The 13675-nt window shown below is 46.0% G+C and overlaps 1 long non-coding RNA gene across 2 annotated transcripts in view; it reads right to left on the bottom strand.

The window, feature by feature from the left end:
* The window catches only part of LOC116285324 (uncharacterized), a 109522-nt gene that overhangs the window by 43943 nt on the left and 51904 nt on the right, over nucleotides 1–13675 (bottom strand). Inside the window, exon 2 of one of the 2 annotated variants that reach the window (XR_012063934.1) lies at nucleotides 4088–4244. This is a non-coding gene — a long non-coding RNA (uncharacterized lncRNA). The remainder of the gene's footprint in view (nucleotides 1–4087; nucleotides 4245–13675) is intronic. The other variant, XR_012063935.1, reaches the window with a different exon arrangement.

Here is a 13675-nt window from a genome sequence, read left to right as displayed (position 1 = left end):
TTTCTGCCTCTTTTTCTCTTTCTCTCTGTCTTTATCGCTCTCATCTGTCTGTCTGTCTCCCTATCTCTGCCTCTCTCTCTCTCTCATATTTCTCCCCGAGTCCCTGTGTCTCTCCCTCTCCCCGTCTCAGTTGTCTCTCCAGGTGTTTTCTTCCCCTCAGAACGTCTTCCTCTGTCTCCAAGTCTCTGCTCTCCCTGAGTCGTATCTCTGTCTTTTCCTGCCTCCGTCTCTCACGTGCCCTCTCTCAGCCACCCTGACACTGGGTGCAGCGGCCTCTAGAGGAGCCGGCTGCCTCCTCCCGTGTCCCCTCGGGGAGAAGGGTTGCCCCTGTTCCTCCTGGAGTTTTCCTCCATTAGTGTGACACATCTGCTTGTCCTGGTGGGAAGTCATCTTTGTCAGGAACCAAGGTGGCCTTCCAGCAGAACCTCCTGCCTCCCTTCTCAGTTGGATCAGAAAGTGGGTGGGAACAAGGGTGACATCTGTTACCCCCCAAAGGCCCCCCGAGACCTTACACCCCCAAATCTGGACTCTGCACCCCAAAGTGCTCCTGAGTGGCCCCACTCGGGTTTGCAGCCTCTCTTTGCTTCCTAAGCACTCCCCCTTCTATTCTGGGGCAATGATTACTTTTGTTCACTGACAGCCCACATAGTTGAAATTGGGCCTTGGTCTTGCATCGTCTGATGAAATGTGACATAAGGGGCAGCTGCTCAGGAAGGTCACCCAGACCTCAGGGGATTTCTCTGAATGAGAGGTAAAATTCTCTGGTTTGAAGGCTCTGAGATCAGCAGAATGCTTGTTACCACAGCATAACCTATCCTGCCCTGACTGATACACATTCCTTGCCCCATCTCACTCGGTCCATATTTCTGTGTCTCAATCTGGGGTCACCTTTACTCCCACTTCTCCATTTACTGTACTTTTCTCCCTCTGCCCCCCAGCTCACCTGGATTCCTCCTGTTTTTTTTTCTTTTATCATAGACACTGATGTGTATTTATAACTCACATAAATAGATTAGCTTGTATTTTCAGCAAAGATGAAAGAGCATAGTTTGAAGAAGGAATATTCAACACAGACAGATGAGAAATACCTTACACCCAATGGTCTGAAATGCTTTGGGTCCAGAACAAAAGACCAGGGAAAGAACATGCATTTGTTCATCTCAGTACTCAGAAGGGAAGAGTGTTTTCAGTGCCTTAATAAGTCTAAAATAAAAGTCCACATCAGAGAAAAGGGGCAGACTTCTTTGGACAAACTGGAAAGAAACTATCAAACTACACATAGTCTTAAACTCTTGAGCTCCTTAACATGTAAGGAAAGACACAGAGGAACACGCTGGCATCACAGAAGGTATTTGGAAGGTCAGTTCTTCCTGTTGAAAACCGCACAGCTCAAGCAAGTGAGAAATTTCAAGAGAAAAATCCTCCCTTCCTTCTCAATGCAGTAACCTTAAAGTCCCAGCAGGACACAAACCATATGTTGCTGTTATGGATAAATTCTGAAAAGCATCTGAGGGCAAGTGTTTAATCATACCTGGCGTGGCTGCACCTTTCAGTCTCAGGACAGGCAGTCCCTGACTACTGAGTGCATTTGACCTGGACAGTCCTGATGGGATGGGGTGGGGGTGACTTTGTTTCCTCCACTTCAGGACAACAGTATCACCTAAATCCAGCCTTATTCTGTGGCTCCTCGCAGACCAGGCAGACTCACCTTCTGACGTCCTCAAGGGCACTAACTAGAAGAATTAAACTGGTTCCAAGCCAAGCCCCCCAGGGTCTGTCTGGGAGTGTTTAAGGCAGTTTGGTAAATGAGACAGAGTGCACTGAGTTTCCTTCTGATATTCTGAGATTCACCTCTGAGATGACACTCTGGTCTCCAAGTGAGAAGGAGGGGGCAGCGAAGCAGGACCAGCCCCAGGCAGAGCCCAAGAAGCCAGAACATGGTATCCCAGCTTCTTTACAACACATGCTTCCAGTAGAGGACTCAATATCTCATACACTCTTTTAAGGTTGATTAAATACCAAAACACACTTTGTGATGGAAAACCCATAGGAGTTGTAGGTGCTGCCTGACTATATCCTTCCTTGAGAATCACTGAGCTGGAAATTACAGCCCCTTTTTCATGAATGGTTTTCACTCCATCCGTCTGCTTTCAGCCTCCATCCATCTACCCTAGACCCATTTATCATTCAGCAAATATTTATCAAGGACCTACTGCCTGCCAAGCTAGGCGCTAAGTATTAGAGATGTAAAGTACAACAGATTATGGTCTTTACTCGGGAGGAAGGTAAACAGGCCATTGTAACAGACTGCAGTAACCCTGCAGTGCACGTGTGTGCTGGGGAAGAGTCAGGGCCCCACTTACTTCAGAGGGGAGGGGATGCTGTCAGGGAAGATTTCCACTCTCTCCACCTCCCACCAAAACTTGCTCCCCCACCCTTCATTCAGATGAAAATTCAAATCACAAAGTTTCACAAATTCATTGAATCTTAAGCCTCTTGCTTGTTTAGTCCAGTTTCACTCAAGTTCATGATGCATAGAACTGAGGTCTATGAAGACCGGCTGCTTGTCCCAGGTCACACCGCTCGCTACTCAGTGGCAGAGCAGAGACGAGAGGGAGCTTGTCTTAAACAACTGACAACTTGAGTGTGCCCCCTCCTAGAGATCCATTTCTGCAAAGCCAACCAGCTCAAAACATCAGTCATGGATCTGGATCCTGAGTTTGCACTGTGCAGGGACAGCTCACCCAGACCTACGAGGCATCAGCCTGGTGGACTGGAAGCACCTGGATGACGACCCACTCCCGAGCTCACCATTGGCTGGTGCCCCCCGCCCTGGCTCCATTTGGCCCTCTCCACGGGCTCTGGGGCTTCCTCACAGCATGGCCTCCCCGTCCCCAAAGCAAGTGTCCTTAGAGACAGGAAGGGACGGGAAGGGGAAGCAGCCAGTTTCCTAAGACCTGCACATCTCTGCTGCAGTCTGTTCTTCCGAAACTCAGAGCAGAGGCAACAGAGACCTCAGCTCTCCGTGGGGAGGAAGGTGGAGAATTGGGAGCCATCTCTAACTCACTGTTACCTGCCTCAGCAACTCTGCATTTTAATAGATTTCGAAGACTTAGTTAAAGGAAAGAAAAGCAAAGTGCAAAAATAATGGCAGAAGCTGGTCGGTGGCCTTTGACACTTGTGTGCCAGCTGCCACTGGCTCCCCTGAGGGGCTTCCAGGCATCAGCCTGCTGATAAGGATGAAGGGGAGGGGCTGAAAAAATGGGGTTTTCAGTCAATGATGGCACCCTTAGAGCCCTGGTGCCCACACTCTGCTGCATAGAATAACTGGACCCCTCAGGAAAACATAGATTCCCAGCTCCATCTCAGATCAATTATAGCACAGTTCCCGTGGGTGTTCAGGGAGCCCCCGAACGATGGTGGGGGTGCTCCCAGGTCGGCACCTGCTTGCAGCCAGACTTGAGACTCTGTCCTCAGGTCACTGGCACGTGGCTGAGTCAGAGCCCTGTGTATTTTTATAGATGTTTCTCAAGTGATGAGACTGAGGTCCAACTGCTCCCCTCCCCCAAGAACGAATTCCACGTTGCCTCTAAAAAATTGTCTGAAGATAAGATAAGGAACTGAGGGAAAACATATGGCTGTTTCTGGTCCAAGAGCTCAGCTTCAGGGAATATCAAGACAACTGAGGCCGAAATGAGAGCCAGAAGTCGGTGTCGGAGGGACTGGGCACATCCTGGGCCCCAGCATGACTTGCTGAAAGTCATTCATGCTGTCACGTGAATCAGTAATTCCCTCTTTTCCTGTGCTGAGTGTGATCCACGGTCTGGACAGACAGCCGTCTGCCTATCCAGGCACCTGCAGGTGGGGTGGGGGTGGGGAAGTAAAGCAACAGGCCGGAAGGAAGGCGCCTGTACAGTCGCAAGACTGGAGAACACGCTTCCCTGTGGAGCACTAACAGATTTACGTGCACGTAAGGCGGCCCGAAAATGACTGAAAAGTTAGGGGGAAACCTGACATTTTATGCAGCAAAGGAAACAAAAGAACAATAATTTCTCTTATCTTCCAGAGACTAAACCACACTTCTTACCTACCACACTTCCTGTGGGCAGCCTGGAGCGAATTCCTGAGTCTGTCTACTCAGTCTCGTCCCACTGGAGACGGGCTTGCTCCCTCGCTCCGGAGAGACCGACCTCTGCTCCAATCAGAGCAAGGGTGCAGACTCACTGTGTCTCCCAGGAAGCACTCTGAGAAGAGAAAGAGAAAATGGTCCTTTCACCCTTCATCCATGGAGAAAATAATTCTCATTTACTCTTACAATGAACATTTGGGTTGTTTCCTGCTTGGGCTACTTCAAACAAAGCTGCAGTAAACATTCACGTCCGGGACATTTATTTCTGTTTCTCTGCAGTAACTTGACTTAGAAGGGGAAAGGCTGGGCTGGGTCATAGAGTGGGTGTACGTTTAACTTTTAAAGGAATTGCCAGCATGTTTCCCAAAGCACTGCACCATTCTGCATCCCCACCAGCTCCACCTCCTCACTGACACTCGGTGTGGTCACTGCTTTTAACCACAGCCAGACGAGAGTGGGTGTATCTTGTACGTTTCATTCGCCTTTCCCTGATACAAACTACTTGGAACGTCACTTCATGTGCTTGTCAGACATCTGTGTACCTTCTTTTGTTAGTGTCCTAATCTGGGCCCCATTTTTCTGTTGGGTTGTTTGGAATCAAGCTGTAAGAGTTCGTAATGTAGTCTCTATACAAATTCTTCAGTGTTTTCTCCCAGTCGGAGGCTTGCTTTTACACATTCTTACGGTATCTTCAAAAAAGCAAAAAAATTTTAAATTTTGATGAAGTCCAATTAACAAATAATAAAAATGACCTAAGACCTCTGGCTCCAGAATGGATTCCAGAGCTGGGAGAGAATCCACTTCTGTCAGTTTCAGGCGCCACATTTGTGGTGATTTTCAAAGCAGCCCCAGGACACTGGCACACCCATTATGTTGCTCTGGGTCTGCCCCTGGCATGGTGGTTCAGGGATTAAGCCAGAATCTGTGTGGATTTACATGCAGAATTAGGGGAACGCTCTGGGATTCTCTGCACCCTTCCCCTGGTTCCTGATAAGCAGGATGGAGTGTCTACTAAAGTTCTCGGCATCCCAGGACAGGACCCGTAGGTGTATGGGATCCCCTCTCCAAGTCTGAGTCCATTCCACAGTCGGCCGACTTTGCTTATTTTTCAGAGCCCTCAGGTAGTTGTTTTGGTAGGTTTCCCAGAGTTCTGAGTTGTAGTCAGTGAGTGGTGTGGGGTCGTGGCTTCTCTGCACAGGGGAAGGGGACCCTGTACCCCTCAGCCAGCCATGGCCAGGACGTGAGAGAGCTCCCTGGGGACAAACCGGCTGTGGTGGCTCAGCTCCAAGAACTATCTGGATTATTCTTAGGTTGAGAAAGGTAGAGAGCAGGTGAGGAAACCTCGGATTCACAGGTAACCCCAAGCCCTTTGCTGTGTGAATCAACACGCAGCATACAGAATCAGCTCTGCTCACAGTGGACTCATCAAGCAAGCAGACACTCCCAGGGTAAGAAGGAACGACCAGCCTTCTGAAAAAGAGGGGAAATTATTTAAATGTTCTAGAACTTTAATCTTTTGGTTCCTCTCATCAACCCAGAACAAAGAAAAGTTATGGTTTTGAATGTAACCCTAACTTCGGGGTTTCCAGCAGGAATGAGCAGCTCAAGCCCCAGGGACGGTGGGGTGAAAGCCAGCCCCGCCCAATGTGCAGGAGGATCTGAGGAAAGGACCATGCGCCCTGCTGCCCACAGACCACTGGTATTTCCATCACCTGTAACCCACTTCAGTAAACTGTAATTTAAAAAAAGAGAGAGCCTCAGGGGTATAGATGTACAATTAAAACTGAGATTAGGGACTCTGGAGAGAACAGTTCTGATGTTTTCTGCAGACGTCCAAGTCCATGTCTGTGGTTAAGGCTGGAGGGGCATGTTCGGTGGGTTGCCACCTAAGGGCACGGCTGGCTGGAGTAAAGGAAACATTAGTGCCCTCCTCCCTGCACTCCCGTGATGGACTCAGCATTTGTGCCCCCTAAATTCACACGCAGAGAGCCCTCAATGTGATGTATTTAGGAGGTGGGGCCTCTGCGGGGGAGACCAGGGTTAGACGAGGTCACAAGGGTGGGGCTCTCCCGGTGGGATCAGTGCCCTCAGAAGGGTCCCAGGGGACTGTGCCTCCCCGCTCTGTACCCCACCGGGTGAGGACACAGGAGATACCAGCGTCTGCAACCTGGGAGAGGCTGTCACCAGGACGCAGCCAGGCTGGCACCTGAGCCCCGACTTCAACCCCTGGACTATGGGAACCAGCTGCTGGTGTTTATGAGCCCCAGACAGCCCGCTGACCAAGCAAGCTGCCAGGCGTCTGGCTCACTGTTAGGGGCCACACATCAGCCTTCACAAGCCCTTCTTTCTCGTTGTTTCTGCCCACACATCACCCCACCCTCAGGTCTCCCTTTACACTGGGTTCCAGTGACACCTGGATTTCTCTGTGCCCATTCTGCACACACCTGCCCTCCCGCCCCCTTCCCGACACACCCCAGCCAAGCCCTCCCCGCCCACTCACCCTGGTCCTTCCCCTCTTCCCACTTCCTGGAGCCCCGGCTCCCTGCAGAGGTGGCACAGGAGGAGGCACCACGGCCTGCCTTCTGCAGCTGCAGGACCAGGTGACGGCACAGTCATCTTAACACGGTGGGGTGGGGCCCGGAGCAACTCCAGGAAACCGGGTGAGTTGACAGGAGATCAGGAGCCCAGGTCATTGCCCAGGTCAGGCCTGATGGCAGAGCTGAGAGGCCCCTCTAAGGCCAGAAGCTGCTCCCCGTCTGGGCAGCAGTCACTTACTATGTGCCAGACCCTCTGATGAGGGTGTTTCCTGAGATGGTATTCAATCATTCCAACCCAAATGGTGGTGGCAGCACTACTGCCCCATCACAGACCAGGCCGTGGAAGCACAGATCACAGGACTCCCCCGGGTCACATCCCCGTCAGAGAAGGCCAGGACTGCACCTGATAGGACCCTGCTCAGACCAGGCCAGCACTGTCCTCCTGCAGGACCACACCAACCCGTGCAGCTCTGGCCTCCAGGACAGCATGGTCTCGTGCACTCGTGTGGACTTGGCAGCAGAGTCACGGGTGGTAGGACTCTGCAGCCACAAGGAGTCCGGCTCTCTCATTTACAGGAAGGTTAAGGGACTCTCCAGGGTCACATGCTCCAAAGAATCAGAAGTGGCAACAAAATCCAACGACCCCATTTCCTTCCTGACTCAAGACTTTCTGAGGGTCAGCTCCGCTAGGCTGGGACATTGTGGCTCCTTTTCTTTCTCTTCTAAAAGTGATCTCCTAGGTTTCTTTTGCTTTTCTGAAAATAAACTCTAAGACTCAACAGCACCTCCCTCTCTCTTCTTATTAAGGACACTTTGTGGGCCTATTTCTGAAACCTCGTGCAGCTTCTACTGACTGCCTTCTCGTTGTCGGGGCTACACCCTGACCTCCGAGCAGTCCCCACACTTGTCATGTCTGCTCATATTACACTTCCGACATGAGCGTTTTTAGTTGATTTACAATTTAGCTGTAACATTTGTTTGAGGACATGGTTGTGGAAGGTATTCTACAACAAAAAATGAATCTTCTCAGCTATTATAAATGTAAAATTACAGGAAAATATCTTAGACCTTGAAAAAATTCCTACATTTACACAAGGAAATCGTGAAGCAGAACAATGTTAAATTAATACAAAAACCACTTAGATATTTATGCAGCACCAGTAAAAATCGTTTCACTGTATCTCAGATTTTGAAAGATTCCGTTTCAGTGGAGGACGACAGATTCTACTGACTACATGACTCCCAATGTAATTAATGGGTGCCGAGAGCCACTGACCTACCGCCCCTGGAAAGCCCCGACAGGTTGTGTGTGTGTGTGAGACGGCACAGTCTTCCAGAGCCAACCTTACTGCTAGGCTCCTGAGATGATTTTAATTGTTATTTCTACAGCTACCTTTTTGAGGAGGAGGAGGAATGCCACTTTGCAGGACAGTTTTAATCTCCATCCCTGAGACATGGCACTTTTCTGTTGAAAACAGGTGTCGAAGGAAACTCCAGTTACAGGTACTTCATAGGTAACCGCACTGGTTTGTTCTGTCCAGGGTGCTTCTGTTCACTGTTTTCCCTCCGTGCCTTATACTGTTTACTAGAAGCCACCCATCACACACTCAATTAACACGTGTTAGAAACAGGAAGTAAAAAGTAGGACTTAAAACCCTCCAGTGAAAAGAACTGAACAGATTGACTGCTTTAAATATTGGGATTGTTCCCCATTTGTTTCAGGTGTTGTAAGTGGCTTTAGAGTTAATGCGTGTTCTCTGATGGGTGATGTGACTGACACACTGGAGAATTTGAAGAGTAGTTTTACTTCAGAGCAAACACAAAATAATTAATTCGGTTTGGGTCCTGTCTTGGTTTTACCCGTCATCCTTTGATAACTAGGAAGGCTGAGTGAGCTGCTAAGGTCACATGCTAGTAAGAGTCAGAAGTGGCAACAAAAGAACATTAAATTATTTCTGGATGACTATCGAACACACAGAAACTAAGAAAGGACCAAACGTATGCATGTCCATTACTGTAGAATTCCTAGGGATATATGAAAATAGTGCAGGGAAAACTTTGATGATTAGTATCCACTGTGATAAGATTTTGCCCGTGTTAATACTTCACAGTATTCTAAAAAAAAATCAGCGGCCGGTTAAAAATCTTCAAAATTCTGCATTGAAAGATAAAAATAGGAAGCTCATTTTAAAAGTTCAGTTCTGAACAGTTAGATTTAAAAAAATTATTCTAATCGAGTTACATTTTGCCTTTTAAGTATGAACAATGGTCAGCAGCCTAGTAAATTTTGTTTAAAACAGATCTTCATGAATCATTTAAATATATCTGGAGGCTACGACACTTTAATTTGGAGAATTTTTTAAAGTCATAAGAGTAACCTGAAAGTAATAGTTTTCCACTTTCCAAAGGAAGAGATACACATATACATGCATATTTATAATACATATGTATTATATATATATGCATACATGTGGAGAATATATAAATTAATGTTTCCTCTGTTCATTAGGAAGTGTTTTTACTAGTGATGGCAAAAGGCATTTTCTTTTTTTTACTTTATTTATTTATTTATTAACATTTTTTATTGATTTATAATCATTTTACAATGTTGTGTCAAATTCCAGTGTTCAGCACAATTTTTCAGTCATTCATGGACATATACACACTCATTGTCACATTTTTTTCTCTCTGAGTTATCATAACATTTTGTGTATATTTCCCTGTGCTACACAGTGTAATCTTGTTTATCTATCCTACAATTTTGAAATCCCAGTCTATCCCTTCCCACCCTCCACCCCCCTGGCAACCACAAGTCTGTAGTCTGTATTCTCTGTCTGTGAGTCTATTTCTGTCCTGTATTTACGCTTTGTTTTTGTTTGTTTGTTTTTGTTTTTGTTTTTTAGATTCCACATATGAGCGATCTCATATGGTATTTTTCTTTCTCTTTCTGGCTTACTTCACTTAGAATGACATTCTCCAGGAGCATCCATGTTGCTGCAAATGGCATTATGTTGTCGGTTTTTATGGCTGAATAGTATTCCATTGTATAAATATACCATACCTTCCTTATCCAGTCATCAGTTGATGGACATTTAGGCTGTTTCCATGTCTTGGCTATTGTAAATAGTGCTGCTATGAACATTGGGGTGCAGGTGTCATCCTGAAGTAGATTTCCTTCTGGATACAAGCCCAGGAGTGGGATTCCTGGGTCATACGGTAAGTCTATTCCTAGTCTTTTGAGGAATCTCCGCACTGTTTTCCATAGTGGCTGCACCAAACTGCATTCCCACCAGCAGTGTAGGAGGGTTCCCCTTTCTCCACAGCCTCTCCAGCATTTGTCATTTGTGGATTTTTGAATGACGGCCATTCTGACTGGTGTGAGGTGATACCTCATTGTAGTTTTGATTTGCATTTCTCTGATAATTAGTAATATTGAGCATTTTTTCATGTGCTTTTTGATCATTTGTATGTCTTCCTTGGAGAATTGCTTGTTTAGGTCTTCTGCCCATTTTTGGATTGGGTTGTTTATTTTTTTCTTATTGAGTCGTATGAGCTGCTTGTATATTCTGGAGATCAAGCCTTTGTCGGTTTCACTTGCAAAAATTTTCTCCCATTCCATAGGTTTTCTTCTTGTTTTACTTCTGGTTTCCTTTGCTCTGCAGAAGCTTGTAAGTTTCATTAGGTCCCATTTGTTTATTCTTGCTTTTATTTCTTCTAGGAGAAAATTTTTGGAATGTATGTCAGATAATGTTTTGCCTATGTTTTCTTCTAGGAGGTTTATTGTATCTTGTCTTATGCTTAAGTCTTTAATCCATTTTGAGTTGATTTTTGTATATGGTGTAAGGGTGTGTTCTAGCTTCATTGTTTTACATGCTGCTGTCCAGTTTTCCCAACACCATTTGCTGAAGAGACTGTCTTTATTCCATTGTATATTCTTGCCTCCTTTGTCGAAGATGAGTTGACCAAAAGTTTGTGGGTTCATTCCTGGGCTCTCTGTTCTGTTCCATTGGTCTATATGTCTGTTTTGGTACCAATACCATGCTGTCTTGATGACTGTAGCTCTACAGTATTGTCTGAAGTCTGGGAGAGTTATTCCTCCAGCCTCTTTCTTTCTCTTCAGTAATGCTTTGGCAATTCTAGGTCTTTGATCATTCCATATAAATTTTATTATGATTTGTTCTAGTTCTGTGAAATATGTCCTGGGTAATTGCATAGGGATTGCATTAAATCTGTAGATTGCCTTGGGCAGTGTGACCATTTTAACAATATTGATTCTTCCAATCCAAGAGCATGGAATATCTTTCCATTTTTTAAAGTCTCCTTTAATTTCCTTCATCAATGGTTTATAGTTTTCTGTGTATAATTCTTTCACCTCCTTGGTTAGATTTATTCCCAGATATTTTATTACTTTGGGTGCTATTTTAAAGGGGATTGTTTCTTTACTTTCTTTTTCTGTTGATTTATCGTTAGTGTAAAGAAAGGCAACTGATTTTTGAACGTAAATTTTGTAACCTGCTACCTTGCTGAATTCTTCAATCAGCTCTAGTAGCTTTTGTGTGGACCTTTTAGGGTTTTCTATATATAGTAACATGTCATCAGCATATAATGACACTTTTACCTCTTCTTTTCCAATTTGGATCCCTTTTCTTTCTTTCTCTTGCCTGATTGCTGTGGCTAGGACTTCCAGGACTATGTTGAATAGGAGTGGTGATAGTGGGCATCCTTGTCTTGTCCCAGATTTTAGTGGGAAGCTTTTGAGTTTTTCACCGTTGAGAACTATGCTGGCTGTAGGTTTGTCATATATAGCTTTTATTATGTTGAGATATGTTCCCTCTATACCCACTTTGGCGAGAGTTTTTATCATAAATGGGTGTTGAATTTTATCAAATGCTTTTTCTGCATCGATTGAGATGATCATGTGGTTTTTGTCCTTTCTCTTGTTGATGTGATGTATTACATTGATTGATTTGCGTATGTTGAACCAGCCTTGCATCCCTGGGATGAACCCCACTTGGTCATGATGCATAATCTTTTTTATGGGTTGTTGGATTCTATTTGCTAAAATTTTGGTGAGGATTTTGGTGTCTATGTTCATCAGTGATATTGGCCTATAATTCTCTTTTTTTGTAGTGTCTTTGCCTGGTTTTGGTATCAGGGTGATGGTGGCTTCATAGAATGAGTTTGGGAGTATTCCCTCCTTTTCAATCGTCTGGAAGAGTTTGAGAAGGACTGGTATGAGTTCTTCTTTGTATGTTTGGTAGAATTCCCCGGTGAAGCCGTCCGGTCCTGGACTTTTATTTGTAGGGAGGTTTTTAATTGCTATTTCTATTTCCTTTCTAGTGATCGGATTGTTCAAGTGTTCAGTTTCTTCTTGATTCAGTTTTGGTGGACAGTATGTTTCCAGAAACTTGTCCATCTCCTCTAGGTTATCCAGTTTGGTTCCATATCGTTTTTCATAATATTCTCGTATGATATTCTGTATTTCTATTTTGTTTGTTGTAATTTCTCCATTTTCCTTTCTTATTTTGCTAATTTGTGCTCTCTCTCTTTTCTTCTTTGTGAGTTTGGCCAGAGGTTTGTCGATTTTATTTATTTTTTCAAAAAACCAGCTTTTGGTTTGGCTGATTTTTCCTATGGTCTCGTTAATCTCTATTGTATTTAAAAAAGGCATTTTCAATTCTGAATTAAATGTACCGATTTCTCAGGAAACTCTTAGAGGGTACGACACGAGTCTGCTGCTGGTGATGTATTCCTTGTTGGCTTTAGTTCACATTCACTCATTGATTTCAACTACTCATGAACAACAAACACTGTACATTAAATGCCTTGGCTTATCTCTGTTTTGTTTCTCTGCAAAACTAAGTGGAATGATGGCTCACGTGATTGTAGCTCCCCAAAGATGTCTCGTATCTTGTACTGTACCTTTCCAAACCAGTACATGTGAAAGGAAACCTGGGGTGATTTTGTTTGTTTTTTAAATGTGCCCTTATGGAATGCTGCTTACTTTATTACAGACATTTTTGTTCGCTTTCGAAGAATGCTTAGGGCCCTGGATGAGAAGAGACAGAAGAATGGCCTCCTGGGCTTATAACACGCTAATCACCTCTTTGTTTTAATGGAGGTGCTGGGGACTGAACCCAGGACTCCATGCTTACTAAGCATGCACTCTACCACTGAGCTCTACCCACCCGCCACCCGCCACCCGCTACTTCTCCATGAAGCTTGCTCAGTGACCACCAGTTGGTCAATTGGTCGGTTGTGTTGAAGTCGTCCAGTGGGCCCACCCATGGTTTGTGACAGTGTGACATGAGAGGAAGTCTCCTTGGAATTCTCAACCGCTGGCGGAACTGCCTGGCCCCTGCCACCTTGTTTGCCACTGTTGGAAACCAATGTCCTCTCCTCCCACGCGGGCTACCTCTCCCGGGCAAAGATGCAGAACTACCAGCACCACACATTCTGACCCCTTCAGGTAGTGAATACAAAACGTGGGTTGGGGCAGAGGGTGCGAGAGGGAATTCCTGGTCCAGGGCACCTCTGCTTTCTGGGGTGGCGGCGTCCGTTCACACCAACAGCAGACGTATGAGAAACCCCTGCCCCAGCTTTAGGTAGACAGACACAGAGGACCCAGTCAGCACGGCGGCGTGGAGCGAGTGCAGGAGCTGCCCAGGCCAGGCAGAGACTAAGGTGGCCGGGAAGAGTACTGGATCATAACAAAGCAGGCAACTGGTTTCTTCATTTAATCCTCTAAATTTAAGGCTGGATGAGCAACCAGCTGGAAAATGCAGGGTAAGTCTTCTGGTCCCCACCCAGGCAAATTAACCCAAGGGTCTTCCCCTCTCTGGCACTTTGCTCTTTACATTACGCAGAGCCCCATCACACTGTGTGCCACCTGCCTGTCGGCCCTGTTCGCGCCGTCTGAGAGCTCCTGTGTGGTCTGCAACACCTCTCCCTATGGAGTGAACGAGCAGATGAACGAGCTGCTGCGACCTGGCTCCTCTGTGTGTCTCTC

The sequence above is a fragment of the Vicugna pacos genome, chromosome 24, assembly GCF_048564905.1.
Source record: "Vicugna pacos chromosome 24, VicPac4, whole genome shotgun sequence".
Lineage (NCBI taxonomy): Eukaryota > Metazoa > Chordata > Mammalia > Artiodactyla > Camelidae > Vicugna > Vicugna pacos.
This window is presented reverse-complemented; position numbering and strand designations above follow the sequence as displayed.